The sequence below is a fragment of the Rhincodon typus genome, chromosome 17 (genome assembly GCF_021869965.1).
Source record: "Rhincodon typus isolate 14 chromosome 17, sRhiTyp1.1, whole genome shotgun sequence".
Taxonomy (NCBI): domain Eukaryota; kingdom Metazoa; phylum Chordata; class Chondrichthyes; order Orectolobiformes; family Rhincodontidae; genus Rhincodon; species Rhincodon typus.
This window is the reverse complement of record NC_063348.1, coordinates 1,676,237-1,682,476: the sequence shown is the minus strand read 5'-3', so window position 1 is coordinate 1,682,476 and position 6,240 is coordinate 1,676,237. Positions and strand designations below refer to the sequence as shown.

Sequence of the window (6,240 nt, the reverse complement as noted above, 5' to 3'; positions counted from 1 at the left end):
TTTCTCGCTCTGTGCCTGTTATTCCCCCTCTGTTATTGTCTTTCTGTCTGTCTAATATTCTCTCTTTCTCTCTGTATCTGTTATTCTTTGTCTGTGTGTTTGATATTATCTCTCTCACTTTATTATTATTTCTCACTCTCTTCCATCTGTCTGTTATTCTCTCTCCCTATCTGTCTGTTCTTGTCTCTCTTGTTTTGTGTCTGTTATTCTCTCTCTCTCTCCATCTATTATTGCATGCATGTCTCTCTCTCTCTATGTCCATCTGTTATTCTCTCTCCCTGTCTGTTATGGTCACTGCCTCTCTGTTATTCTTTTTTTGTCTATTACTGCCTCTCTGTCTGTCTCCTTCTCTCTGTTAGTCTCTGTCTATCTGTTATTCCCTCTCTCTATCTATTTTTGCCTCTCTCTCTCCCAAAACTGTTAATCTCTCTCTCTGTGTTATACTCTATCCACCTGTTATTGCCTCTCTCCCTCTCTCTGTTATTCTGTGTCTGTTATTCTCTCTTTTTCTATTGCTGTCTCATTATTCTTTCTTTCACTGACTGTTAGTCTCTGTCTCACTCTGTTTTACTGTTTCTCTCTCTGTGTTTATCTGTTATTCTCTCTGTCTGTTACTGACTCCTTGTCTGTTTGTTATACTCTCTTTCCCCCATCTGTTATCATGAGCGTCTCTGTCTGTGATTCTCCCTCCCTGCCTATTATTGTCTCTCTCTCTATCTGTTATTCTCTTTCTCTGTTACTGACTCCCTCTCTGCCTGTTTATACCCTCTTCTCTGTTGCCTGTCTCTCTCTGTCTGTAATTCTCTGTTATTGTCTCTCTCTCTCTGTTGCTGTCCCTCTGTTATTCATTCTCTCTCTATCGATCAGTCATTCTCTTTATCTTTCATTGACACCCACTCTGTCTGTTCTACTCTCTCTCCCTCTGACTTACATGCATCTTCCTCTGTCCGTCTATGATTATCCCTCCCTATCAGTTATTGTCTCTCTCCGCTTGTTATTTTCTCTCTCTACCTGTGTAATATTCTGGCTCTCTCTGTTTTTGTCTCTCTCTTTCTCTGCTATTGTCTCTTTCTTCCTGTGTTATTCTCTCTAACTCTCTCTCTCTCTCTTTGTCTGTCTGCTCTTGTGTGCGTCTCTCACTACCTCTGCTGCTCCCACTCAATTGCCATTGCTGTACTGGGCAGTGCCTTGGTATTTATTTGCCCGTCAGATGAGAGCTTTGCTGAATTACTTTGAGCTGGAGCTGTGCTGAGATGAAACCAACTAGTTCTGGTTGTCATGACGTGCTCTGTCAGCTGGCAGCTCTGTGCTGTATTTATAGAAAAGCGGCATGTTTGGCGCTTCCTGTTTGTAGCGCGGTGCAGTATCCTGTCCATTCACAGGCAAATGCTCAGCTGACTGCAAACCAATTCCAGGACTGTATGCAGCGCAGTCACTGAGGGCGACTTGTCTCTGCTCTGTTCGGCTGAAACCCTGGGTGAAAAAGGAATGTTCTGCGCTCTTCAATTGCGGGAAGGTAGATCGTATTGTCCCTGAGAGAAAACGATTACTGAACGAAGCTCTTGTGCTCTAGATGTCCCTGCCTGCTGACAGCAGGATCCTCGGGATTCTGGTAAGTGTATGATTTGACACAACACGCAGGCCTGACTTTTCACCTACTTCCTCAGGCAAATGATGACACCATGGCCTGGGAGGAGGGGCAAGGCCCCTATTTGTCGTGTTCTGGACTCTTAGTCTGAGGAAAGCAGTAAATCGATTATCACTTTTTCCCACACCCCGCCCCAGTCTCACTGCAGAGCCTGGAACCACAATAAATAGTAATGAAGCCTACTTCGACAGCTCTTGCCAGTATAACAGAGCCTATTCTGACAGCTCCTTCCAAAATGGCATTTGCTGTGAGCCCCAGAGGCAGCGCTGAGCTCAGCAGCAGTCATTTTACACAGAGTTGTGTAGATAAGAGGTGCCTGACAGGTCTACTCCTTGTTAATATCAGGGATGAGTGGACCGAAACTTGGAGGATAAGCAAATGCACAATGGTCAGTGTGAAGAGTACATATAGCTGTCACAGAGACGGAAGGCAGAATGGCCTCTTTCTGTCCTGTCGAGTCGATTAGATTAGACACAGTGTAAAACTCCCCCTGCTCTTTTTAAACAGAAAGTCAGAAACTGCACTGTCCCCACCAAACACTCCCACGACATGGACATCACGGTAGAATACAGAGGAAAGCTTCCTCTACTAAACTGAAATTAAAGACCTCTTCACACTGACCCCATCAAACACTCCCAGCACAGGGATAGCATGGGGTTATATACACAGTAAAGCTCCTTCTACACGTTCAAAGACAAAAAGTAAAGCACTGTCTACTCTTAAAATGAAAGTAAAGCTTTTTCTACGCAGTCATCATCAAACTCCATGAAAAAAAGTACAGTACAAACGTATATGCTGAATAAAGGTCTCTCTACTCTTTTTTAGCTGAATGTAAAACTTCCTCTACCCTGTTTCCATCAAACACCCCAGGACAGGGACAGCACGGGGTTAGATACAAAATAAAGCTTCCTCTACCATGTCTCCATCAAACACTCCCAAGAGGCACGGCACAGGATTAGATACAGAACAAAGCTATCATTATATCGTGACAACAAGGTGCAGAGCTGGATGAACACAGCAGGCCAAGCAGCATCATAGGAGCAGAAGCAGGAGCATAGGAGCAGTGATATAGATATCACTATATCGTTCCCATCAGATACTCTGTCCAATTTGAATGTGATGTGCTTTCTGTCAGTCTCCAAATTTCAAACCTTATTTGGAGCTGAGGTGTGAGTTTTGTGCTCGTGTCTCTGGATTATATTGAAGTGTTAGAGATTTTGTGTATGTGTTTGGGGGGTGGGGGAGGATGTTAGATCATTGCTGACGCTGTCCCTAGGAGAACAGTGAACTACGGATCTACTACCTCTATGTGATCTGCGCACTGATACGCTGCCTTATTTACAAAGCTAAGCACTCGGTTATTGAACCTGGAGCCTGTTTTGATGTGGAAATGCATTCTTCCCTGCAGTGACGGTTGTTTTTGATGCGTGTTGTGAATGAAAGCAAGTTGACATGTTGAAATCGGACAGTAGAATGTCACGTGAAAGTGCTGTAGCACCATTTAGACCAGCACTCAGGGCAATGGTGTGCTTTGATCTGAATGTTTCTGAGCTGTTGTTCTGGACACAGTATGAGTTTCATTATTTATCAGTCTGTGCACAACGCATTGTGATGAGGGAAGATCTCCAATTAATCTGAGCCTCCCAGGCAGCCAGCCTGTCGACCCTCATGACGAGTCCTGCCCTCACTGCTCCATTTGGGAATCTCTCCAAGTTGTCAATGGCTGGCTGTGAGCTGTGTTCCTCTGCATTATCCGAAACATGCCCTTCACTTCTGTCCTCTGCTTATCCTGACTCCTTTTACAGTCCGTAAGGGATTATCACTGCTAATTGACATGCTGTGTTGGGGGGGGTGGGGGGAGGTGTACTGTCCTTAAGTAGTAAACCAGGTGCACTGGCAAATACAGGTAGGGGAATGGCCAGGTGAAAAATCCAAAATAAATCGGAATATAAAACTAGTCTCTATGATCATAAAAGTGGTTCACTATTATCCGTTAGGGAAGAAAATCTGCCATCCTTACCCGGTCTGGCCCACACGTGACTCCAGACCCACAGCAATTTGGTTGACTCTTAACTGTTCTCTGAAATGGCTCATTGAGAAACCCCTCCAGTTCAAGGGCAGTTAGGGATGGGTAATAAATGCTGGCCCAGGAGTGAATGGATCCCTCCTATAACCGGTTTCCATCTCTGTGATAGGCCCCTCAAAGATACTCCCGTCTGGGATTGGTTCCTCCAAGTCCTCTCTCTCTGACTGTGATAGGTCTTATGAGGATCCCGTTATGTTTGGCCTGTCAAAGTAATCCCAGGACACCCCCACCTCACCCTCGGGCTATGATGGGACCCTCAGACATGCCTGAGCGGTCCTCACCCGGTATCTGACAGCTCCCTCTCGGCCTGGTTGAGGTTCTCTACGGAAACCGGTTTTTCGACATCTCTTCCTTCTCACCGTCACTATGTTCTGCTTTAACTCAAGGGCTGTGAATATGGCTCCCACTCAAGCAGGAAGGAAAGTGTTTGAAAATCTTTGCTGACTTATCTACATTCGCTCCTCCCTCCTCCCTCCGTGTCACTGGATCAAGAATGACCGTGAAAGTTTGTTTCCTTGCTCTTTGCCCGAATGTTATTGTACCTCTCGTGAAACGGTGACGTTTGTTGTGTGCACGCAATCTCCGAGCTCAGGCCTGGAGGCGAGACTGTTCAACTCGAATCTCTTCAGTGGAAATGGGAGCTGCTTCACTCTGATTGGTGAAGGCTAGCTTAACTTCAGGGTCAGTGAGTGCAGAGGCAGATTGTGTTCAAATAGCCAACACACACTGGACTTTGGAGGTAGTGATTGACTGAGTGTGAAGTTCATTCTCTCAATCCCCGCAGCAAGAACAGGTTAACGTCAGGAAGGATCCAGGTAGCAGCAAAGCAAGGTTAGACTTTAACTTGTTTAATACCTGCTTTTCATCTCTTCAGGGAAGGCACAGGGTGCAGTTTGCTGATCCACAGACCTGGTGGCTTTCAGTCCATCTAGGTTAACAGGAACTTGTCAACAGTTCATCATTTATTCAGCAACTTAAAGGTTCCCGGATTCTCAGGAACTGGGAGTTCACATCACAAAGGTACTTTTAAATAAGCTGCCCCCTTCTTCATATCAGAAGAAGGGTCTAGGCCTGAAACGTCAGGCTTCCTGCTCCTCTGATGCTGCTTGGTCTGCTGTGTTCATCCAGCTCTACACCTTGTTACCCCATTCGTAAGGTTCAATTTCCCTCTGCCCCTTTCTCCTTCTCAGAGGGCACTCAGATCCTCAGTAGCTGGTGTGGTATGTGTACCTTCCCTCTAAGAGAGTGGTTTTAAAAACCTGTGAGTATACAGTGCTCTGTCTCTGCCTGACAGTAGTCTGCTACCAAATGATAAAACTAACCCCAAGCTAAATCCTTCACTGAGGGCTGTTTGTTCCAATGAAACATGGAAGCTGCTTCATTGAAAGTTCATTTCAAGCAGCTCCGGCTTTGCTTCTGCAGCTGCTCCTACTACAATCTAAAAGATTGCACCCCTCCTAGAGAAAGTTGTAAAGTCCATATCTTTTTACTTCTCTGTATTTTTAATTGTGGACTGAAACAGGGAAAGAATTGTGTTTAAAAACAAGGATTGCTGGAGGAGTGCAGCAGATTTTGAAAGTGAGTAAGCTGACACTCATTGTGAATCATTGGTTGAATTGCAGCTGCAGACAAGATAGAGCTGATAGTTGTATACAGATGGAGAAAAATCAGGGTTAACATTTCAGCTCAAGTGAGCATTTCTTCAGTTCTGAAGAAGGGTCACTTGACCTGAAACATTAACTTTGATTTTTCTTTACACAGATGCTGCCAGACCTGCTGAGCTTTTCCAGCAATTTCTGTTTTTGTATTTGATTTACAGCATCCACGTTTCTTGTACAGGTGGAGCTTTGGCTATTCCAAGTAAACTGGTTTAAGAACTAGTGACCAGTTATCAATGACGAGGGCCTTTTGCCTTCCAAAAGTTAATTGATTGGTTCTTGTGTAACTGAACAGCGTGTGACTCAATAGGATATAGAGAAATTATCAGACTTCCAGCAGCTCAGGAGCTCTCTCTGTTCTCTACAGTAAAAGCCATTCTAATCCTGAAGGAAAACAGTTTATCTTTAGTTCAGCAGTTATTGCAAATTGTGACTTTTAACTGAGAAGTCAGAGACCATTCTGTAAGTGTGAACAGCTCCCCTGTGTCTCCTGTAAACCAGTGGAAATGTCCAGGGAGCGAAGACTGAGAAACATCATTCTGATCAGCACAAGAAGCTGAAGAACCATCTCAGCAACCCTGTGAACAGAGACCGCAGATCTGCCTTCACTGTTCCACGCGCCCCCCCGCATCTGTAACACCTGTGTCTCTTTTCCGTGTGTGTGTGTGTGTGTGTGTGTGTGTAAACGGGGCTTTTAAAAGGGGTTAGAGTTTTGGTTTATACAATAACTTAGTAACAACTCTAGGGGGGCTTGATTTCCAGTACGCTACCCCAGTGAGGGGTAACAGGTAAATATCACATTACACCCAGGTCCCAGTGAGGGGTAATGGTAAATATCACACTACACC

General features: G+C 45.0%; 1 protein-coding gene across 4 annotated transcripts in view; it reads left to right on the top strand.

Moving 5' to 3' along the window:
* The first annotated feature begins 1,337 nt into the window (after positions 1-1,337).
* Positions 1,338-6,240, top strand: part of cpt1ab (carnitine palmitoyltransferase 1Ab (liver)) — a 46,034-nt gene continuing 41,131 nt past the window's right edge. Inside the window, exons 1-2 of one of the 4 annotated variants that reach the window (XM_048607017.1) lie at positions 1,338-1,612; positions 4,609-4,754. The gene's annotated coding sequence lies outside the window, so the exon portion shown is untranslated. Of the gene's footprint in view, positions 1,613-3,938; positions 4,566-4,608; positions 4,755-6,240 lie in introns of those variants that run through there. The other 3 variants (XM_048607015.1, XM_048607018.1, XM_048607016.1) reach the window with 3 other exon arrangements.